This window comes from Triturus cristatus, chromosome 2_2 (genome assembly GCF_964204655.1).
Source record: "Triturus cristatus chromosome 2_2, aTriCri1.1, whole genome shotgun sequence".
NCBI classification, from domain to species: domain Eukaryota; kingdom Metazoa; phylum Chordata; class Amphibia; order Caudata; family Salamandridae; genus Triturus; species Triturus cristatus.
In genome coordinates, this window is record NC_140582.1 from 45,838,791 (window position 1) to 45,864,104 (window position 25,314).

The following is a 25,314-nucleotide window of genomic DNA, read 5'->3' on the forward strand; positions in this document are numbered from 1 at the left end:
CAGACGGGCAGGCGGCATAGGGCTTGGCCTGCCCTGGGATCGGATCGCCCATAAGATAACCCACCATGTTTGCATATTGGTTATGCTAATAAACCTGCAGCAATATTTCTCCACTTACAAATGTGTTGTGTGGTTTATTGATGTATTATGTGTGTTATGTGACTACAGTTGCCGATATTGGCACTATGCAAGGCTGCCCGGGGGGGGTTGCGCAGCAGCCCCCCCTAAAAGGGCGGCCGCCTTAGTGCCACAGGAAGGCACTGGAGGCACCAGTCTAGTCCCTGGGCCACGGCCAGGGAGGATGTCCGGCAAAAGGCCACTTCCGGCGGAGGGGGCAGGGGTATTTATGCTGTCCCCGCCCCTTCCTCGCCCTCTTGTCCCTCTCGTCTTGCCCACCCCTCCGCTTACCCAGCAGACGGAGGTACAAGGGGGAGGGGTTAGGCTCTCTAACATGTTACTTTGTTTTGCAGGAGGAGTTACAGGGCGATCCAGAGTCTGCAGATACCATGGGGTACTTCATGCAGCAGCACAGCGTGGTGCTAAGCCAGGATACCCAGGGATGTCTAGCGTTGTCCCCTGGAAGAACTACGGCACCCCGTTAGTCCTACAGGTGGTTGTGGGTCTGAGCAACCGGGGGCTGCCATAATACGCTCCGCCCACCTCTTCGGGGGGGGCGTGAGTAAACAAGTGGACTGGTGGTCCATGGATGGGAGGGGGTGGCCCCTCCCAAGATTTGGTATGCACCAATTGGCGACTGCCACGGTGTAATTTGGGCTTATCAGACGGGCAGGCGGCATAGGGGTTGGCCTGCCCTGGGATCGGATCGCCCGTAAGATAACCCACCATGTTTGCATATTGGTTATGCTAATAAACCTGCAGCAATATTTCTCCACTTACAAATGTGTTGTGTGGTTTATTGATGTATTATGTGTGTTATGTGACTACGGTTGCCGATATTGGCACTATGCTGTTTGCCTCACGGCAGCAGCAGAGGCTGCAGAAACAAAGGGCCTGGTCACAGCAAGTTAGCTTCCCAAAGCGTCCCCCACTCTTCTCGTCCACCAGGTCCCCCAAATGTGTTTACTCCTAGCTATTTGCCACGCTTAGAATTGGTTTCTCGTCATTGCCAGGATGAACTCTGGGTTGTTGATGATTGGTAGGAATAGGGAGGGGAAGGTGGTGAGGCCCCATGTCGTTTCCACATTAGCATTGTGAATTTGGTACGTGGTGACAAGTAAACACCCAATGGTAAATTGCCATTATTCAACCACAGGGTTTTCCAGATCCAAATCCCTGAACCTTGCTGGTCTATAAAGCACCAATGTTTTGCTTTTTGTCCTCTGTACCATTCCATCATGTAGCAGAGACATGCTGCCTGGTTGAATTGTGCAATGTTATGAATGTACAGGCCCCCATTTCACGGTGTCCATGTAGGACAATGCAAGAGGCATTCAAAACTTTTTATGTGCCCAGGCAAAGGCATTTGCTAGTGGTTCCAAATATAGAGCAAACAGGAAGGGCAAGGACACCCTTGGTGTGTCCCTTGTTGGATAAAGAAAGGGTTGGAAAAGACACCATTTACCCTTATTTGACCCTTAGGAGAGAAGTACCCACACTAAACCCATCATTAAATTTGTCTCCGAATCCATGGTTGCCATGAGGTATGGCCAGTGTATCCTATCAATTTTTATCAGCATCGGCAGTTAGTAGGAGAGCATTCATTTTCGATCCGTAAACCGTATCTATTAAGTGAAGGACTTTTATAGTATTATCTGAGCATCGTCTTTCTGGGATGACACCGGGTTGATCTGGGTCATCAGAACTTGCATACAGGGGTTGAGTCTTGTTGCTAGGATGCTGGTGACCAATTTGGTGTTGATCTTGATGAGCAAAATGGGCCTATATGAGCCACAGTGCGAGGTATCTTTACTCGGTTTGGATATTACCACAATTGCTACTTTAAGCATTCGGCGGCAGTAAGCCCCTGTTTATAAAGAAGTTAAAAAAGTTAGTGAGAATGTGTGCTACGGAGTGACAAAATACTTTGTAGAAAAATGGATAGCAGCCATCTGCTGGTGGGCTATATTGTGCTTTAATCTAGCAAAGTTGGATATTACCTCTTCTTTTGTGATAAGTGAATCTAGGGTTTCAGCTTGGTGCAGTAGTTAGCCTTGGTAGATTTGCTTGAACAAAATAGGGGCGAATGTGGTCACCTGGTATGTTTTGCTCTGAATAAAGATTGCTATATAATTTTCTGAATTCTGCTGTGATGGGGTTGTTTTCTGCAACAGTAAGGCCTTTGTTATCTATTAAGTAGTCAACCCTTTCTTTGTTAATCTTTCCTCTGAGCTTTAGTGCTAAGTGAATTCCTGTTTTGTTTCCACCCATGCAGTATTTATGCTTCAACCAAATTATTGCATACTCTAGTCTGCCTCGATCTAGCTGTTTTAGCTGTGCCTAGATTGTAGTCAAGGGTCTAAGTCAAATAAAAAGAGAGGGGGGGGGGGGTACCAGGAGCCTGTTAAGGTCCAGTATCGCTGCTTCACAAATAGACATAAATCAGGGGGGGACACTGTTCCAAGAGTCAGGTGTGAATTATCACCCACTCGTCAGGAGGAGAGAGTAAGAATAAAGAGGGTGGTGAGAAAAAGAGTGGTCAAGGGTCGCCAAATTCTAGGTGCCCCAGTGTGTTCATGTACCTGGTCTAAATCTTTGACAGCTAGTTGAAGTTTGGATCCATTATCTCTCCTCACCTTATTTTCAATGGCAGCCATGTCAATCAAATGCACTTTAAATACGTCTTAAAGAGTATCCCATAGTATGGTGAGACAACCTGTCCTGTATCATTTTCCATCATAAAGTGAGAGATAGCTGTTTGGACAGCAGTCTTATTTTAGCCATTTCATATGATAGTACCCTAGAGCCACCAGGGGCCTGTAGATTTTTTTTTATCTGGAAAAGGTAGATCTATGGAACTGAGTGTATGATATGCCATCATTGAGGGGTGGATTTCCATTTCTAGTTTTCCCTCTATCAAGGCTGATGTACTCTAGGGAAAAAAGGTCAAGCTTGGAGTATGTTTTGTTGGATGCTGAATATTACATGTTGTCTGTAGGGTGAGAAACAATTTCCTAAATATGTCTACCATCCTACCCTCTTTCACCCATCATATTCCTTCACCTGTTAGGACACCTGAGGCCCCGCATCGCTGCACTGATCTGTTATGTTCATTATTCATTACGACGTTGAGGTCTTCCCAATCAATAAATTTCTTTCTGGTGTCTAGAGTATGTCGGTTATTACCCGGAAAAATAAGGTGTTATGGGCATTGTAGGAGGCTGGCTTAGTATATGATGCACACCTATTTAAGGGACGCACCTTGCACTAATCCAGGTAACCCGTATGGCGATTTTATGGTTTAAGTCTTTTTATTCACATTTTATATGATAACAACAGCAGCCACCTAATCAACAGGCCGGTGGGGTGAGTTACTGTAGCAATCAAAATTCACAAAAATATAAGGGACATAAATGATATCATTAAAGAGAAAGGAAGAAATAAAGAAGGGGACGTCTGACATCCAGTTGAGGTCTCTAACCCTGTTAGTTTATTTGGAGGTGTATCACAAGAGTTTAGGAGATGGCTTATTCTTCCGCATGAACTTCCTGGGTGAGGCGTAATACCCTCAAATATACTTGGCAAGTCCATTCCAAAAACTCGTTGGAAAGAAACTTGACTGTAGAGCCCCATGTTTTATCAAAGCGTGGTAGTGTACCTTTGATTACCGTTGTCAGCCTTTCCATACACACAAGGTCCCACATTTGGTGTAGCTAATCCAAGTGGGTTGGGACCCCAGTGGTGCCCCATCTAGCTGGGAGTATCTGTTTAGCTGCACCTAAGGCCAGTGCAGCTGCTCTTCCTCGGCATGATCGGAGGGGGAAGGTCAGTGCTTTGGGAAGGCCCAATATTATGTAGCTTGGGAATCTGGATAGTTCAGTGTCATAGATAGTGTCTATGTCCAACAGGACCGTGGACCAGAATTATTGGATCTTTGGGCATTCCCAAAGGAAATGTGTTAAGGTGCCTTCCTGCCTACACATTGTTCAGCATTGAGTGTCCCCTCCCATCCTCCACTGTGCAATCCTTACTGGGGTATAGAACCAATAGTGGGCGATCTTGAGAAACATTTCTTTGCCCACGGTGCTATATGAGGATGCTCTTGCTTTGTGTATTATAGCCTGCCATTCCTTGACCAAAAATTCCCATTCACACTCATTCTCCCATCTACGCTGCGCCGGTGATTTAGGCTGTTGATGAGGTGTCATAAGGAAGGAATAAATATCCGAGAGCAGTGTCTAATCTAACAGGTGAGTAATAAACCACTTCTCAAATGCCGTTTAGGGGTGGCTGGCATGTGGGCGCATGTGGGGCTGTGTGACCCAGTGTCACAGCGCAAGGTATTGCCATTGGGTGTCTAAGGGTAGGCCGTCATAGGCGCGCAGTTTTGCAAAGTCCATCACTTCCTCCTCGTCAAAAAGGTCCCCTAGCTTTTTACAATTAGCTTCTTGCCATTTGATATAGCCCTGCCTGTTTTCCGCAGGGGGGAATTCTGGTTGCCCAATAAAGGGGGTCATGGGGGATGTTGGGGTGAAGAGAAGTCTTTTCCCTTGTACCTTGTCCCATGCTCCCATTGTTACCCTAGTGACTGATGAGATATACATTCTAATAGGTCTAAATTTCTTGGGAAGCCACGGCACCTTCCACACATGAATCCCTGCTACTGAACTGTCCATAAAGCGCCAATGTTTCCCAGACTGTTTTATACCACTCTGCCATATATCGGAGTTGGGCCGCCTGGTAGTACCTTTCTAGGTGAGGGATACCCAGTGTTTCATCTTTCTGTTTCCAGCAGGTCTGGTTTCGGGACATGCATGCTTTTTTCCTGCACCATATAAAATCACTAATAAGATGTTATAATTTAGATATCACCATGGTGGGGGGTTTTAGAGGGAATTTTTGCATGATGTAGAGAATCCAGGGGAGCAGCGTAATTTTGACCGCCGCTTGTCTGCCCATCCAAGATAGTGTATGTGCTTTCCATTTTAGTAGTTCAGATCTAGTCATGGCGAGTACGGCAGCATAATTTTCTTTTACTGTGCAATCAGTTGTTCAGAAGATCCTTATGCTCAAATATGTTAGCCCCTCAGGGGCCCAGTCAAAAGGAAACATTTCTGTGAATTGTATGTGGTCCGCTCTGGGGATTTTCAGGCTAAGGGCTTGTGTTTTCTGTAGGTTATCTTGGAAACCCGAAGGCTGGCCAAAAATTGTCATCTCTCGTATGAGGAGTGGTAGTGAGATAAATGGTTGCAACAAAATCAGATGTACTTCATCTGTGTACAGCAAAATCTTATGTTCCCTGTCACCCATGTGCAGACCCGCAATACCCCGATTTGACGAATACGTTCCGCAAATGGGTCCATGTACCTTTCCTGAAGCAATACTTACCTGCACTTTGTCCCTTAATGGTGGTGCAGACTCTGTTGATTGCTCCCGTAGCTTTGCTGCCTCAAGCTGTCCCGGTCTCCCGCCGCCGCGTCAACACCTATCGGGGCCGCGGTGGGGAGACGGGACTACACGCCCCAGCAGCCCCAGCGAGCCAAAACCCAGCTGAGCCCTAATTGCGCGCCAGGAGGCGCTTAAAGCAACGACGCTGTTCCCGCGTCGCGGGATCGCGCGCGGGTAGCGCCGGGAGAAGCCCGGGACAAGGGCGGGACCGTCTGTGGCCGTCCGGGGCAGGAGGAGGCAGGGCAGGGCCACGGAATTTTGATTTTCGACGAACTTTTAAGTGATCAGTCTTACATATATATTTGTCTTAAAGGTTACTGCATTTGCCATCATTCATGCCGAAGTCCAAGTCTTCTAACCAATCCGGCGCAGGGGAAAAGAGGACTATGGACAACTACCTGGTAAAAATCGTCAATAAGATCAATAAAGATCGGAGACTTTCACTGGGCAGATCTAACTCTGAAGTTTCCCTAGTGGACGCATTAGCACCTAATACCGAAACATCTTTCGCTGAAAGCAGTAGGGTTAATACTGACGATGCTGATGTGATTGCTGATGTACCCCTTGATGTGGATAATGCTGGAAATATCGATGAACCCATTTCCCCAATTAATTCATCCATTCCATTGATTATTGCATCCTGTTCCAAAACCACCCCAACTCCCTCTCCTATGCAGAGGAAAGTGCGGGCGTGCAGGAAAGCACCAGTGAAGAGGGTGGTGACTCATAAGTCAAAAAAGCAGGGTACTTTTCAATCAAGCAGGGAGGTAATATCAGATTTGCCAAAAGAAACATTGGGGACTAACGATAATGCAGAGGGGGTTTTTCTGCATGCAGCATCAATAGGACATTTGGTTTCAATTTTTGAGACCAAATTAGAGACTTTAATCAGTCCTTTGTTGGCGAAGTTAGACTCAGTTTCAGCAGAAGTAGATAGTTTAAAGGGCCTCTTGGCTTCCTATGAAAAACGATCTTCCCCTTTGTTAACCCCCCAATTGTCCGCTTCGGCCCCTATGGTCCAAAAACCAACAGATGGTGCCATGGAACCTATTTTGCACCCGTCTGGTATTCACAGTATAGGAGCTTCCTTGGCTCTGGGGGACAGTAGCCAGTTAAGTCGGCCCATAAATGCGTCATCTACTGTGACACCAGTTCCTTCATCTTCCACTATAGCCACTTCATCAAGAAAATCATTCTCTGCACTTACACGCCCAAATAATATTCAGAAGCCTGCAGCCGAGGGAAATGTTGGGCATATTAAACACAAGAGAAACCATATCGCTAACCTCCCACCACAGTGTGCTCCTTACACAGTGGTATTGATCAACGTTCCGGAGGTCGATTCCAGTATGCTCAACCCCAGCCAGGAAACTCATGACTCTCTAAAGAATAAGTCACTTGCCTGGCTCAATAAAAATTGTGGATTCCCGTTGGCATTGTCTAACGATATTTTGTCTACCCGCAGAGTTGGCTGGATAGGGGAAGGTAGGAAAACTACCACAGGGGACTGTATACTAGTCAATTTTAAATACCCACAACATGTGGCAACCGTCCTCCTAAGAGCCGCCTCCCTACCCAACCAAGTTAATTTAGTCTCTGCTAGGCCTCTAGGTTATTTTTATAGCTATTTGAATGGTCTGCAATTGCCACGGCCTCAACAGGTTGAGCTGTATGAACCCGGTTTAATTAGGGGTGGGGTTGGTTACCCTCCATTCTTGCCACTGAGAGCCCCGGTGTACTTTAATAGAGGGAATATACACAATAATGAGGAACTCAGCAGGCAAAGGGATTATACCCTCCCCCTTTCTAACCGATACTCTGCCCTGTCCTCATTGGAGGAAAACGACTGACTGCCCGATAATACCAGGGACTCGAATGAGAAATCAGTTATTTGTGGCATTCTTGATAAAGCAGTGACTGTTCCTTCGCCCCCCCCACCTGAACCCTATAAAGTGGATGCTGTTATGGAGAACATAGGAATTAAAAAGACTCAGAACTATTGTACCATTGCAGACTCCCTTTTAAATCCAGATTCTTCCTTCGTAGATCCAGTAAATGATTGTACAGTGGCAAAGTGTGATCCTGATACAGGTTACCGCGTTGTTACGTGGAATATTGCTGGTTTGAAAAGGAAATTAGATTCCCCTTTGTGGAAGGATTTTATTAACATAGGGTACGATATAATATGTCTTCAGGAAACGTGGTGCGAGGAACCTATCTTTATTGAGGGTTATGTCTCACATAGTTTGAATGCAGTGAGTTCGATTGCTGGAAGAGCTAAAGGAGGTCTCTTGCTTTTAATATCCACTAAACTAAATTCCTGAAAAATTAAAAGTTGTGTTTCAGTGGATGTCTATTCTCAGGTATTATGTCTAGAGTTTGACAAAGGGAAAGATTTGTTGCTGATAAATTTTTATAATAATGTATTCACTGCTGACAGAGGTAAAATCCTGATTCAGCTTGAAAAAGAAATTGAGAGGTCACAGGCAGTTACAGGCCACCAATCTATAGTCCTTTGGTTGGGTGATTTCAATATAGGTCCCTGTCCTTTTGCTTCGAGTAATTTATGTGGTCTAAGAAGGGAAAGTGGTAACATGGAGGAAAACGATTGTTTACACTTCTTACATTGTACGTATGGCACTGCCCTTAATATGATGCTAGCTAAGTTTGACTTGGATATGTTAAGTTGTACGAAGAACAGCATTAACGAAAACTGTCCAACTTTTACTGGTAGAGGAGCTAATTCATATATTGACCACATTTTACTGTCTAATGATTGTGCATACTCCAACTTGTGTGTTAATGAGCAAATTTTAAGTGATCATAACAGTATCTCTTTATCATTGCATTGTTGGGGTTACAAAAATATGGATGCTAACGATCATATTAACCATATCGAGGCTGTAAGACCTAATGGGTTTAGGATTAAATGGACAAAGGTTGTCCCACACGAGTTGTTGGAGGAGGTTTTAAGAAAATGTAACACGGAGGTAAACTATTGTATCGGCAACGAGGTAAACTCGCATGTTATACTAAACCACCTATGTATTATCAATGAAACAATCGACAACCTACTCACAAAACCACAAAAGGGGAAAAAAGTAATCAACATTGGTTGGTTTGATAAAAGCTGTACTCAGGCTCTCCATGCTTTAAAACACGCGTTGAGCTCTAAACCACGAAACTGCACAATAATTAAAAACTGCCGTTTTGTTTATAAAACATTACTTATTAAAAGGAAAAAAGCTCTCCAAGAGGAGGCCTGGTACAATCTCAGCTGTGCGGCTGAAACAAATGATAGTAAATTATACTGGCAGACTATAAATAGTCCTTTTTTAAAAAATGATTTAGTGCCTGAAATAACCTCTCATGTCGACTGTCAATCGTGGATGCATCACTTTTTAAACATTTTTAATCCGGATAGGTTAATTTTAGATTCCCATTTGGACAACGAGTTTACTTGGCCAAGATTGCCTTTGGCTATTGGCCTTGATGAGGTTTATGAGGGCCTAAGTAACAGTAAAGGTGGAAAGGCGCCTGGCCCGGATGGAGTCCCGCTGGATTTATATAAGTCCGAGTTAGATCTGTGGGCCCCCATTCTGACCAGGTTCTTTAATGCAACAGTGGAGGGTCAGATGCCAATTTCCTGGGGTCAGTCCATAATCATTCCTCTTTTTAAGAAGGGATCCAGGTCTGAGGCAAGTAATCACCGTCCCATTTCTCTATTAGATGCATCTATAAAAATTATGAGTAGAATAATTTTAAATAGACTCGAGACTTGGGCCGAGGATAACATGATAATTTCAAAGGCACAATACGGATTTAGGAAAGGTCTGGGGACGATGCAACAGTGTGTTAATTTAGACCTCCTTATACATAAATATACCGTTGCTAAGGATGGTAATCTTTTCCTTTGTTTCGCAGACCTAAGTAGTGCCTTTGATCTTGTAGACCACAACATCCTTTGGGACACCCTGTTAGATCTGGGTGCCCCTAAAGAGTGTGTTTATTTCTGGCCCGGCTATACTCCGGCCTTTCATGTAAAGTACGTTATGGTCCCATGGGAGAATGTACGCCCTTTTTTAAAGTCGCAAGAGGAATTCGCCAGGGGTGCGTCTTGGCCCCGTTTTTATTCTCATTATTTATAAATGAAATTGATTTGATTTTAAGCAAATTATCTTCAGACGCCCCTTTGATTGATGGAAGCGTTACCCCTATTTTATTATACGCACATGATGCAGTTCTTTTATCACGAACACAGAATGGTTTGCAACGCCTTATAGATAGATTTGTGTTATTTACCAAAGAGAGGAAACTGATAATCAATAAGACCAAGACTTTTGTTATGACCTGCGGAAAGAGGGTGAAATTCAATTCTTCCTTCTTTATTGATAAAGTGAAGATACAATCGGTCAATAGTTTCTGTTATTTGGGGATAACATTTTCAGGTGATGGGAAATGGACAAAAGAGGACGAGAATGTGAGGTTAAAGATGAACAGAAATACCAGTAGTATTTTTAGATTTGCGGCTAAATTAGGGCAAAGGAGAATGAAAGGCATGCTGGCTATCTACAAAGCCAGGTGTATCTCATCCGCTTTGTATGGAGCAGGAGTTTGGGGCCATCATCCTGTTAATGGTTTACAGAATGATGAAAACAAGTTTTTAAAGAAACTGCTATGTGCCCCCTCCTCAGTTCCCAATATCTTAACTCATATGGAAGCCGGTATCGACTTTATCATGGACTTAGCCGCATTACGCCCATTGCTACTTTGGCGCTCCATCTGGTCCAAAACTGAGACAGCATTTACACAAACAATTATCAAGGATTGTTTGAAACTTGATAATTTGTCTCGTATACCATGGTTGAGCTATATTTACTACTGGTTCAACCTTCTGTTTGACTGTAATATTCGTCTGAACCCCGAAGCAGCTGCACTGATATCAAAGAAAGATATAAAATCGAAGTTCCTTGCATTTAAGAATGCGGCAAGAGAGAATCAGTCTAACAATTTAACAACAGTTGCTTCTTACCTTGATTTGAATTTAAGGAGAGGTTTTCAGACATACCTTGCGTTTGTGACTTACAACTCGCACAGATTTGTCCTAACCCGACTAAGGCTTGGGATTGTGCATCATCTAGTGTCATTCCCGGATATAAAGATCAAATCTAATATGCTGTGTCCCTGTGATAATATTTCAAAACAAAGCTGCTGTCACTTTTTATTGTTCTGCAAATTTTATTGTCATTTTAGGAAATTTTATTTAAAACCTATCCTTTTAAAATATAAGATACGCTCCACTAAATCAGCAATGAAGTTCCTAACAACTCTAGAAAGCCCTGATACCTGTTTTTTTGTGGCATCCTATGTGCTAAAATGCATGAATATAAGGAAGTCCATAGTCTGTGTTGATTAGTTCTATTTTTGTTATGTACTTTGCACTTTTAGGTACCGCCGAGACTTTGATATGAACTCTGTAGTCTGAGCGAATTCTGGATGAATATTGTATTTATGGGATTGTTACTATACTTAGCATCTTTTGCATAGTTGCACATACTAGATACATTATTTGGGATCTGCACTTTGTTATAAATATAAAGTGGATGCTTTGTTGGAAACTAAGTTTAAGTCTGAACTACTCAAGGAAGCACTATGCACTTTAAACAATGTTTTTTTGTCATGTTCAGTGTATAAGATATTTTAGTCTATTATGTATTTTATGTGTTTTGTTCTGCTTATATGGTTGTATTTTTACATACCGAATAAAGCTTTTGAACTTGAACTCGGGTCCATGTACAGTTTAAATAATAATGGGGACAGGGGGCAAATCTGTCTTGTACCCTGTGTGATTCCAAAGGGTTGGGATGCTATTCCATTTACCTTGACCTTAGCCTCTGGAGAAGTATAATTTGACTGGACCCGGCGTCGGATCCTCTCCTCAAACCTGAATCTAGCAAGTGCTTCCTGCAAGTATGGCCAATGTACCCTGTCAAAGGCTTTTTCTGCATCGACTGACAGGACCATGATCGGTGTCTGTGTACCCTGCGATTTGTTTAAGATGTGACATAGTCTCTTTATTCCATCACTACAGATCCTCTCTGGGATGTAACCCGATATATCTGGATCTATGAGTTCCTGCATGTGCGGGGCCAGTCGCACCGCCAGCACACTAGAAAAGATTTTTAGGTCAACATTTAATAAAAAAACGGGCCTATATGAAGTACATTTCTCAGCATCCTTGCCTGGTTTTGGGAACACCATGATGGAGGCCATTTGCATAGTAGGGCCGAAGCTACCAGTCTCACTGAAGGAATTGTAAAGGCGAGTAAGGGTGGGAATAAGGTCCAACGCGAATGTTTTATAAAATTTTGGGGTGAAGCTATCTTCCCCAGTAGCTTTGCCCAAGGGCAGGTTCCGAATAGCCAGGGATATTTCGTCCCGGGTAATATCGGCTTCTATCGTGGACGCCTCCAGCATTGGAAGCCATGTCACTGGTGCGCCGGCTACATAGTCCCACGCTGCGATCCCATCCAGTGGTTCTGCTCTGTAGAGGGTGGAGTAAAAGTATTCAAATTCACCCACTACGACGTCATCTACCCGCACCCGCTCACCCTCTGAATTCTCAATTTCCACAACTCAGTGTTGTGCCGCCTGAGAGCGCATTTTATGTGCTAATAGTCTGCCCGCCTTGTTCCCTCCCTCGTACTACATCTGTTTTGTGTGCATCAAAGCATATTTGGCTCAATCTGTGTCTAGCACTTTTAATTGTTTCCGAGCCATGGTGAGCTGACGTCTCGTTCGGACCTCTTTGTACGTTGGTGTACTTCTTCAAATTCTTTCCTCTTGCCCTCTAAGGCCTCCCGTTTAGCCCTCCTTTCTTTGTTAACAGTTGCCGAGATAGCCACGATTTGACCTCTGAGGACTGCCTTAAGCGTGTCCCAGGGCAATGCGGCAGGAGTTGAGCCATCATCGTTTGTGTCCAGAAAGTCCTGGATGGATTTACGAATCAGTTCTACTTTATGCTTGTGTGTGAGTATCCTATTATTCAGTTACCACTGCCTTTGGGGGTCCAGGCTCCCAGGCAACGTTACTAGTAGCATAATGGGTGAATGATTTGACAGTGCTGCTGCCCCTATTGTCCCTGCTAGAGTAGCGTGGTTATGCGTGTAGAGGTTAGGAAGAAATCTAGGCATGTGTAGGTTTGGTGGGCTTCAGAAAAGAAAGTGTTTTCTCTTGCCACTGGGTTGCATTGGCGCCACACATCCACCAATCCAAATTCGACCAGCCAATTCCTTGTAGTGTCTGAAAGTGCCCCTGTTCTGCCAGCCCTAGAGGCAGATCTATCCATCTGGGTGTCTTGCACTATATTGTACTCCCCTCCTATCAATAAATCCTCATCCGGGGATGTCAAAACCTCCCCCCGAGACTGTCCAATAAAAGTCTCAAGGGCATAATTTGGGGCGAATAGGGAGGCCAAAGTGTAGGTGTGGCTCCTTACCTCTATCCGCAGGGGCAGTAATCTGCCTGGGATTTCACCTTGTACAGAAAGGACACTTCCGGAGAAATGAGTTGCAAGCAGGATTGCCCCCCCATCCGTTTGCCATGTGTGGATGAGAAGTATTGTCGGTGAAACCACCGTGATCTGAGCTGCCGCCTATCTGCACGTACTAGGTTTGTTTCTAATAGGGGACATGCATCACATCTAGACTCTTTAAGGAAGGTGAGTAGGACTATTCTTTTCGTAGGTGCATTAAGGTCTCTAACATTGAGGCTCAGTAGCTTAATAGAGTAGTTGGGCATCGCCTTGTATGTAAACGTGCTGCTTGTGGAGCAATGAGCGCAACCAAGACCTTAGCCTCCTGTAGGCAGCCTACAGCACTGAGTATAGCCATAGGAGTTGGGTTGTTAAGCCACAATGGGGGGGCTCGCTCCTCGGGATTCGCTGTAGTATACAAACCCCTGAAGGATCCATGAGGAGGGAGGGGGGACCATTCCACCCACCCACACCAGTGACTAGAACATTAAGCTTCAGGTAGAGTATGTGTCCCTGACCTTCCATTGGAATGGCAAATAGTGTAGTAACCACACATATCTGCAAAGGTATGGCTCCTAGTCTCGTTTCTGTTGTGTTTTATTACTTGTTCCCTCATTGATAAGATAAAGTGAGACTGAAAGATCTCAAAATTAGAAATAACAACAAACATTTCAATCAACAAACTGAATACACTGAATAATAAGAGATTATCACCAATGATGGTGGGTCCATGAGACCGGCGTCCAGCCTCATCCATGTTTCAGGTCTGACGTGGAAGAGGAAGAAGGGGCCTCCGCCAGGCGAGGTCAGCCCCACCGAAGGACTCAGTCTCTCGATCATCTCCTCACCCTGAGGGGTCCTGGAGTTAGATCTCCTTGGTTCTATGACACCTCGTCCTCGGTCCCAGCTTCACGGTGCTGAAGTTGCTGGAGAAGTGCTTCCCTTTCTTTAGAGCTTTTAGCTTCTGACGGTTTCATCGTGAGTTCCTCACCTGTTCAGCGCCTACGTATTGATCTGCTCCCAGCTCGCTCCTTCTGTGAATTTTGCATTTGCTCAAGATCCTCGACCTGTGCCACCCCCAGACCCAAGACCGATCTCACCTCCTCTAATGTAAACACTGCATGTGTTACTTGCTGCCAGACGAAGATCAGCCCGAAAGGATGACCCCATCTGTAATGGATTCCTTTCTCCCTCAAAAGGTTAGATGCCGGCCACAGCACTCTATATCTTTGGAGGGTGGCCTGGGAAAGATCCTGGAATATGCCCACTTGTACACCCTCAAACAATATTACCTCAGTATCTCTTGTTACTGCCATGATCTTCTCCTTTTGTGCATAGGAATGGAGACAATTCAATTCAATAAATCTTTATTCGGATATAAAATATCCATAAAAGCACAGGTCAAAATACCAGCAGAAATGCATCCATTTATAAAAAATAGACGGTATGTAGAGTAATAGCAGCATAGAAAATAGTGGACGAATAGGGGATTGTGGTGCGTACCAAAAGACAGCAATAAAAATACATATATTATAAAAGAGGACATTATGTGCGGGACAACAACTTCATAAGAACATTAACCGAATGAGAGCTAATAGCCCTTAGCAAATAGCAGCATAATGTAATAAGTGCAATCAGGTGTAAACAAATAGCAGCATAATATAATAAAGTGCAATCAAATATAAACTGTAAAGAAGAAAAACATGGTATGCAGAACAACATCTTCTTACAGAACACTGTCCAAATGAGAATTTGTAACTCATATCGAATAGCAGTATGATGTAATAAAGTGCAATTAAATATTTCATGGGGTGCTCAATGTAGCACGAGAACAAACTGCCACTTTCAAAATATGACTTACAGAAAAAAATCAGATCATCCACGGACATCTGAGAAGGTCCTGAGGTCGGCCTGGTCCCGATGCTGGGTGTCCAGCCCTATGAGTGCGGTCCAGAAGAATATCCTTATCCCGTAATTCGGGGGTTACATGCTTAAAGAGCCATATCACTAGCCCTTCCAAGTTCCCGGAGTCCGCCCCAAGTGGCTCCCCCTTAATTCATATGTTGGAGTGCCGCGATCCATTCTCCAAATCTTCTAGGCAGCTCCTCATTTTTCTCTCTCAGCTCCAGGAGCTCTCGGGCATGTTCATGCAGTTCTTCTTCTCTGCCGTCTCCTGTTCATTCAAGGGCATCCACCCTGTCCCCTATTTCTGTCAGGTCGGACTTGAGAGATCTAATATCTGTGGTCACCTCTTGTCATAGGGTTGTGAAGTCATTTCTTAATGTGCCGAACAGTTGTTCCATAAAATGGCACGTGACCGGTTCCTCTGTGTTGTCTGTCACTGTGCTGGGGGCTATCTCGCTTACCGTTCCAGAGGGAGAGTCTGCACGTGTCTCAGCTATTTAGGCCACTGGTGTTCCCAGCTTATCTTTAATGGAGCCATCCTTTTTTGTTCGGCCCAATGCCATCTTGGGGGTCTACAGGGCTCTGAGACAACTCCAATGCCCAGCGTTTGGCCAGATGCAGGGGGAGTGTAGGCCCTCAGCGTCCTCACTCTGTGGCCCAATCAACCTTCCCCCAGCCGGCTCTGCTCTGCCTCTTGTTTTATCACCCCATGTTCTACTTGGCTGTGAACTGGGTTTGCTATGGGTGGACCTGCCTCACCTACAGGTAAGATCAGGCTTTTTTAGGCTATTGTGCCTGGACTCTGCCACTCAGTACTTGTTGCCCCTGCCTGTGGGGTCCCTGACACCATCCACTTTCTGACATACTACTGGGGTGTTCCAGCCGTGAGTACCGAGGTCTTGAATTATTTTTCCTGACCCACACTTCAAACTGCGGGCCGATTACGCCACAATGGGGGCCCGCGCTACAAAATCAATCCATGGCTATCAGGGAATGGTCCACACACCGCCATCGTAAGTTCATGCCGACCGCTGCCGATTTTTCTTCACCTCGTGGGTTCTACTGCGTAGTGGGCGGATATGATGTCTCCATTCAGGCCCTCTCGGTGTCCGGAAGTGCTCTTCGCTGCACTTGCTGTCCTCCGCTGCACCTGCGTTTGGCCGCCATCTTTGGAGTTCCCTTCAGGTGACTCCTGGCTAGGCACCACACCGCCAGGCGGTCAGGGCAGGGCCTCCCTCTCCCGAGGAATCGCCAACACTCACACCCGCCACTCCACTACCGGGACTGTGAGATTCACTTACGTGTTTTCACACGCTTCTTCTCCTGGCCTCTGATGCTGCCCGCTCTTCGTCTCAGGCGCCGTCTCATCTCTGCTATGCCAGGCAGCAGGTATGTCTGCGGTAGATTCTTTTCGCCAGGGTCGGATTTCTGCAGACCTCCTTGCCAGTCTGTCTGGTCTTCCAAGGCTTAAGAGGGAGAATTGCCACCCTGAAAAGATGGATTCCCTGCTAATTTGGGCCTCACCCGGAGGATCTCCAGAGCTGAGCTGTTACTCTGCCGCCATCTTGGCCACGCCCCCTTATGGAGATTTCAGTGGTCTTTGATAACCATAGAAAGCTCCTAAAGGTTTAGCTTTGGAGAGTAACCTTGAGGCTTATTTTGAAGGGGTGTTAAGCAGCTTGTTTTATCAGTTTTCTCTGCAGTGTAAGTTAAAAGACTAGGAACGACACAGTGTTTATATAACAATATTTAAATTTATTACACAACACTCAATAACACATTGGTATATCTCCTACCCAGATATATCAACACAATACACACAAATACTTTAGATGCAATCAGGTAAGTAGCACAAAATACAGTGGTAAACCGGTGGAGACCAAACCATATACTAAAAAAGTGGAATGTGAATGTTAAGGAGAACAGGTCTTGGACCAGAAGACCCAGAAGAGCAAGGGACATAAGGGACCTTCTAAGGTAAGTATTCAGGAACCCCTCGGAGGCTGTATGCAAAGTGGAAACACAACATTGTGCCCAGTGGAATTCAACTGGGAAATCGCGGTTGTAGGTTTAATGAAGAAGGACCCTTTCCAGAGGACCCCAAAGAATTCCTTTAGAGGACGGAAGGTTGGAGAGCCACACCACCCATGGATCCCCCGGGAATCAGGTTACCTACACCAGGGAAGCCAGGTGCATAGGGGTGAAAAGACATCAGAAACCTCTGAAGACAACTAGGAAAGACTTAGAAGAAAATGCCTCTGGAGAAGACGGTGACGGAGTCTGGTGGAATTCAAGGGTGGATTCTGGAAGTGAAGAACCTGCAAGCAGATGGTACAGAGTCTATGCCACTCGGAGGTGACCAGGAGGCATGAAGACACAAAGCCCACCAATGTTGGGAGGTTCTGAAAAGTTAACGGTGACCTTGTCGCTGCAGCTGTAAGGACCAGATGGTGCTGAGAAAGACCAGGAGCGGTGCATAAGCTGTCCCATGTAGGATGTCTGTAAATAGGTGGTTGGTGTCCAGCGCAAGCAGCAACTATCCTCAGTAGCCACAACTGGCGTGGAAGACAAAGAAGGAACAATGTTGGGACCAGCAAGGTCCAAGGTACTCACCAACAGCAGGAGAACCCAAGAAGGCTGCGAGAAAGCAGATGAGCCCACCGAAGCAGTAAAAGACCCTCAGGAGGACCCACAGGCCAAAAGCACAGGAGTCGCAAAACGACCATGAGCAGCTCACCAAAGATGAAGGCCCACTGTGCAGAGGATGCGGTGAGGATGCTGATCTTGGAGGGCAGAGATGTTGGAGGCTGGAGCTTCTTGTAGCCTGAAGATCTATGGAGTACAGAGCAAACAAGCCTTGGCAAGTCGATGTGGAGCTCAGGGGTTCGGTCCCAGCCGTTCCAACAGGAGATACTGGCCTCAAAATTGCAGAAAGGACAGGTGAGGCTTCAAGAGAGTTGCAGAGCTACCACCTGTGTTGCTGAGCCTTGGGAAGCCCATGGGACTACATGAGCAGCAGACTGGTCAGCTTCAGTGCAGTACCTGCAGATGCAGGGGAGTGACTACTTCACTCCAAAGGGGATTCATTTGGGTGTCCTTGATGCCCACAAGTCTGTTGAAGAACCTGGCAGCAGCACAGACAGAGACAACAAAGAAGACTTAAAGAACAACAAGACCAGGAGGCGCAGGAGTCTTCATTGGTGCAGTCTCGGTTCCAGTCAAGGTCCAAAGAAGTCCAAGTGTATAGATGGTCGAAGAGCGAAGAGTTTCATGGCTGAGTCTTGTCCCACGACGAATATAAGGACCCACCCACATGTAAGCCCTTAAGTATAACTAGGGGTCCCTCTCGAGGAGGGGCTGGAGGGAGGATACTCCCATGTCATTTGTCCAGTTTCGCACCAGAGCGGGAACCAAGGGCTCCCTGAACTTGCTCAAATTGGAGTATGCCAGGAGGTACCAAATGTGCCCTTCAAAGCAGTCTGGTGGAGCTGGCCAGCGCCCCCATCCCAGCCCAATACACTACACCCTGTCTGGGAGGTGGTCACACCTCCCTGTGACAGGAAACCTATTGTTCTACCTTCCCCTGCTCGACCGTGGCTAAGCAGCAGGTGGGTAGAACCATGACTGTGGTCGGCAGCAGCACTAGCTTGCTGGCAGATCCTGAAAGGCTTTTTCCGGGAGTACAGGGTTGTCCCCTAAGGAGCCCCCCATTACATGGGATCATACTTCCAACACTGGAATCAGTGTTGGGGTACGGTTCCAACATGCTTGATACAAACATGACCAGATTTGGTGCAGTCACTACATAACTAGACATCTGGTAATGACTGATGTCCACTAAATATATTCAAAAGGCTGACCGCACTTACAAAGCGTGGAGAATCAACTCTGGGGTTTGTAGGCTGTACTTCTCATGCAGGAGCCCTCTAACACTTATAACCAAGCACCTGGCCCTTATGTCTGAAGAGCCTGCCATAGGATTGACTTATAGGTTTTAGGTGCAGTGACCTCAGCTATAAGGAAACTTATATCTGTCATGAGAGGTGGAAAAACCAACTCACACAGGCTGCAATGGCAGAACTGTAGTCACAGTTTAAGTGGACTTGCATTGGTGGCATAATACATGCTACCGCCCACAGGAGACCCTTGGTGTACCTGTGCTCCGGGTACCTTAGTTCCATATACTAGGGACTTACAAGGCTACACCAATAACCTAGTGGAGGTACCAACCATGATCAATTTAGGGGAGAAATCACAGTTGCTGGGGTCCTGATTAGCAGGAACCCAGCAGACTAATTCAAAAACACACTGACGCCAAGCATAAAGTTCGGGTAACCATGAAAGCAGATCCTACTTTCCTACAGGCATATATGTTTTAAGTCTAAGAGCCAACGCTCTCCCACAAAGCTTAAATACCTTATCCCCACTTCTCCTGAAAATCTTTTGGCCATCAGTATATTAACCTCTTTTTCATGCGTCCTGATGAGTGATATTGTCAGGGGACCTTCTTGGGCCTGATTCTGTACATGTTTTTAAATAATAGGAGTGTTTCAATTTTTAAACATATGCCACCATTTGTCTTGTGTAGCATAGAAAGTACTGCTAAGTGCTTCCCAGGATTGGTTATCCCACTAGAGTTCAAAATGAATATTTTAAACTACACCATATGTGGCAATGTCCATTAGCGTTAGAGCCTGACATGGGTTAGCATTGAATGCTAAATCAAGTGTGTATTGCCCTGTGTGAGTACAAGTCCCATCTGAGCATTGTGTATGTGTGCACACACTTTAGATCTGGATCCCACCCCATCAAACAAATAGATAAAACAATAAAATGACTAGGGAATCAAATGTCTAACCAATTTTAGCAGTAAGTTCAGTACCACCCATCCCATCAGTGTGGACTTCCTGCAAAAAGAATCATCTCGGTGGTAGACTTGGGTGGTCGTGTCCATGTGCCATCTGAGGGTGCCTGCCCCTGTACCACTCACTTGGCTGCTTTCCCTTTTCGGCAGTGCCTTACCAACAAGTTAATGTCTTCTAGCCGGGTCTGGTGGTTCAGTGGATTAATGCGTACACTGCAGGGGCCTGTGTTCAACCTCATGGTCACAGGTTCAAATCCCAGCGGGTCCACTCAGCCTTTCATCCTTTCTGAGGTCAATAAAATTAGTACCATTGAGTTGGGTAACAATAAACATCAGTTATTCAGTGCCAAGATGCCCCTTTGGGGGTGAACATGCACTTTACAAATACACGTTATGTCTTGATTTTGTGGCTCTCTTTGCATGGGCCTTCTAGTCATTGATAGAGCATTGTGACACTATAAGTTGTCTAGCACAGCCTATCTTTCTTGAGCTTTTCAAGAAGAGTCTGATTTCATATTTTTGAGAGGCAGGTTCATCCTTTGCCAATCAAGAGAGGACGTGAAAGCCATACATACAAGAGATTTTATCAGTTGAAAATATTATGAAAAGGGTGCACCCATCCATATTTACCATTGCTCACCTTACGAAGGTCTCTAATAAGCTTGAAGTCTCTGTGTCACTAAAGTGTGAGTGTCGAAAGGTGTTGGAAGAGGGAAATCTTTTGGTCTTGGAATTCAGTGGGTCCCTTCACTTGTGTAGTCCTGGGGATATCGTCTTTCTCAGTAAAGGGATGGATGTACACTTCCATGCCTGGTGCTCTGGCATCTTATACTGTAGTTTGCCCAACTCTGTGCACTCTTCCTATTTTGATCTCATAGGTGTTATCTGATGCCAGAATATGTCGGAAGAATTTTTGCACATAAAGTGGGATGTTTGAGCCTTGTCATTGTTTGTACCTAACGTATTGTTTTCATTTCACTCCCTGGAACATTTTTCTAGGTCTTCAGCGTGGGCTTGGAGATCCATATGTTGTCGTTTTAGTAGGAGTATTAGTTTTTCAACATCTCAATTACTTCCCAAGCCGCTCTAGTGTCTTCAGTTCCACAAACTCTGGTGCCTATGTCCATATGGTCTTGTTTAGCCTCCCTGAGCTCCTTTGTGATGTCTGTCTTTACCATCTGTAGATCTTCTCTGAGTGCGGCAAGTATAGATAACAATTATGTTTTTTGTAAGGGACCCGCATCACATGAGGATTGAGGGGGTGCATTTTTCTGTGCGTGGTATGTTAGGATCCGTCTTTGATGATGGTGTCTGATTTTGGATGTGGGATCTGGTTAATATATCATGGACATTGGCATCTTTCTTTTCCCAATGCCATTGCACCTCTCTGCAGTCTCTAGTTTACCTAGAAAGGCATCATCTGATTAGCTCTAGGGCAACTTCTAAGACGTGGCTTTTGTGGGCCTTATGAAGCTGTGATCCTCTCCCTGCTTGATTCCATTACCCACACTTGTGCGCTGCCTCGCAGTTTGTGCAATAACTTTATTATCTCTTTGAGCCTGTTAGTTTGTGAGCCACTACCAGTCGGGGCACTTTGTGCTGGGTGGCTGCTTAATCCTCAGTCGTTCTCTGACCTGTGCAACTTCATCTTCACCTCTCAAGGACAATGTTTAGGGAGTAGAAGCCCTGTTCCTATATTCTATTCCGTTTTGCTGCCTTGTAGCAGGAGTTCAGGACCTATGCAATTATCAGGAGCCTGTCCATGATGCCAGCACAGATTTTGCCTCTTTCACTGTGCATTGGTGCTGCGGGTTCCCACTGATCCCTCAAACAACAGGCCCTCTGCCTTCTCCTCCTAGGCTGGAGCGCAGGCCGGGATCCCAGCTCATCTGGTCCGTGTTTTCATTGTCACTGCAGCCACAGGTTATTATGTACTTTTACGGCTTGCCTCGGGCCTCCTCATCTATACTGCTGTCATCTCTTCATTCACACTTTCAGTCTATTAGTAGGGGAACCAGAGGCACAACTAGAGCCAAATTTCGGGGGGGGGGGGGGGGGGGGGTCTAAGAAAAAATTTCGGGGAGGGGCTGAATCTTTAAGCAGTAGGCAGAGTGGAGCTGCAGGGGCTCTTCGAAGGGGTGAAACAACAGCGAGGCCTCATTAACATGCAAATGGTCTTTTAAAGACCTGTGAAGTGCTCGGGTGCGGCTGCTTTTTTGCCCCGGAAGGTGTCTCATCCCGGGCTGCCACACAAGACTGGGGGGAGGGGGGGGGGGGGTGAAGCCCTTTGAGTCCAATGGGTGTTGCGCGCCTGAGGGGAACCCCCTCCTAAGTCAGAGCGTTATCTTGCCTGGGGTTGAGATTTATAGTTTGGGGTCCCAATTCCAATGGCCAGGTGGAGCATGTTCTAATCATGGGCATTTGAATGTTCTCAACCTGGCCCTCCTGGTGCATTGCTGATGTGGGGCCTCTATCAGCATCGCAAACCGGGTGACCCCCCCACTCTCCGTTCTGCTGGGTCGACTTCTCATCAGTGTCTGCGATCCGAGACTGCGGTCATCCTCAACTTGTATTGGATTATTCAGAGAGGCCTCTGCTGCTCTCCTCACATTTAATACACCCTCTACTGCTGCCCTTGCATGCACCCCCAGTGCAGTGATCAGGCTCACTTGATGGTTGCCTTCTTATTTGTTCGAACGGTGCTTTGTTGCGGTTTTTCTACACAATCCAGAGCCATCCACCCTGGCGTTGCACACCAAGGTCGAGCTCTCACCGTCCGCAGCCTAGGTCTGTGTTTTGGGGTTATTCAATGCTAGTATGGCATCAGTTGGTCGGCGATGGGCAGGAGAGCAGTAAAAAAGTGTCCTACCCATCCACCAAATTAGCCATGCCCCCAACTGAATGCATTTTAAAAATAAAAACATTTACAAGCATTTTTCAGGAATAGGCCGTGGTCCCATGGACCACTGCCTGCTCTTAAAAATAATTGTGTCCCCCTAAGTAAGTGAAGGGGTTCCTTGGGGACATCTTCCTCTTTGAAAATGGGTTAATACCTTCTTTGAGGTTGTGGTAAAATACTAATGTTTTCTGACCAGTTTTCAAAAAGGGTTTTCACAAACCTTCTGATTTACTGAATCAGGGGTTTGCAATTACTAAAGCCCTTAGTCATGCGGTCCTTCATTCCTGAAGGCTAAACACATTATTTTCATTGTGTCTAATCACCCAGCACTCATGAATACATTTAAAGAATAACTGTTAACTTCCCTCAACTTTATTTGTGAATCAGAATCTATTGTTCCTCCTACATAGTCTTTCAATCATACTTTCATGGATTACAGTTGTCCTCCCAATCATAATGCCAGCCAGAATTCAATTGCTCTTTTTGTTAGGCCACTCGGCCCTTCATGGTGGCCCTACTCCTTCTAGATGGATTGTTTCCTTGTAGGATTCCAAAGCCTATTTGTGGTTATCAGTCCCATTCAGTAATGTATTTGATAATGTAGCTTTTGATCTCTCAAATTATGCTACCCAATGTCCACTTCTGTGTCATGAAAAAGTGCTCTACCATTAATGATTTGGGAGAAGATAAGTCAAATCGTTACTTTATTTTCGTATTTGTTACATATGCACTGTTATCCAATAACCATGAAAGAGTCAAAATATGAGTATCAAAAATATTGTCATATAGTATTTCAGATACCTGTTCACAGTGAAAAGGCTGTATTTTGAATTGCTTCTAGTCAGTTGATATCTTCCCAGGATATTTGTTGACAGAAGCTGAAACATGCCATAGTGCTGTCTCAACCAACATTTTCTTATGCTTAGTTTCAAGAAAGCAAGGAAATTCTGATAAAGAACTAGGATACCATTCATTAAACTGATTCAAGACTATGTCTTGCCCTCAATGTATACTGCTTGGTAAACCACAAATTTCCATTTGGAAACATGCACTCTTGTCCACATGTGTAATAATAGTCCACTTGTGCTGAATTGTCAGGAAATTAAAAAGTACTACCATGGTGTAAATGCGGATGCTCACAGGGAGAAGGTACAACAAATGGGAAATGTCCCCTCAGAAGGGATGCAGCAAGTGGAAATCCAAGAAGTGGATCAGGAAGGGATACTTTGAGGAGTTTACCATCCTGTCACCAGGCCCAGTGAGGATCTGCCATAACCCTAGTCTACCACTGAACACACTCTTCCTAATCCAAAAGTGCATATTCATTTTGATGCAGTTAAAATCTTGCACTTGGGATCGAGTATCGACCCGCTGTAAATACTAATCCCAGTCTCAGGGGCCTCTAGAATTCTTGATAAAGGATTCTGGGGGTCTGAATTGTTTATTTTTTTTAATTTGTTGCGTGTTGAAAGCAGACCAGTTGTCTGAATACTTAAGCTAGCAATATTGGAAAAGGACTTTTGCTGGTTATTGGAGGATGGACAACGATTAAGAGGGATGCCATTTGTGTTTTTGCCTGCCAGAAAATACGTTTTTGCACTGTTGCACGATGGCCCACAGAAAAGCATCTGCCAAGAATGTTTGCAATAATCAAGAAGAAAAGACTAGAGGTTTGAGGTTTATAGTTCCACGCACAAACAATGCCACTAGCAACCTGACAGTGTTATATTTCCACGAACAGCGGACCAGCTTCCAGGAAACAAATGTCTTTGGGTTCAGGGGGCATATGGTTGCAAAGTCATAACTTAAAGGAATTGATGGAAATACACTACAAGGAAAGGAGCCTTCAGCTCAACTTCACTCAACACTGGAAAACTCACTCAGCTCCGCCACAGAACAATTGACAGATAGATAGATCTTTCTCAATTCTGTGGGTAGTGCCATATGAATGTCCTTACTTGGTGGCGTGATTTGTCTGGTTAATTCCCACTAATGAACACAACTCCTCCATGCTAACTAGTTACATAAGTCCCAAGGGTCGGCATTCAACTTTTCATCATATGGGATCGAGCACTAAAAGTTCTATGATGTACTTCGACGTTCAGGGCTGCAAGTGTGCTACTGTTAATGGATGAGCATATTTCTACCCTTTGTCATTGGGTGTGGATAATCCATTGAACCCTGTACATGAACCAAGCATTGACATAAGCCAATCAGTGACATGCTTGAGGGGCGTGGCCAAGCAAGATGGCCAGATAGACACGTCTCACGAGGTTCCTGCAGGAGTGATTGTAATCCTGCCCTGATCCTGTGAAATACTAGCCCAAAATGCCCTACGGCTTCCCTATGCCCGAGGTCTAATTTGGCTGTATTGTTGACAAGGTACAGACTTTTCTAGTCATTCTGCAGTGTTCATTAGACAGCAGCTCTGGTGAGGGAAGCCAGTGCCATCTTGCATCAGGGCGCTGCTCCACTTCACGCTGTCCTGGGTATCCTTGTTCCTCTCAGTAAAGGTCGAGGTAATGGACCCTGGGCGCGTTGGACAAT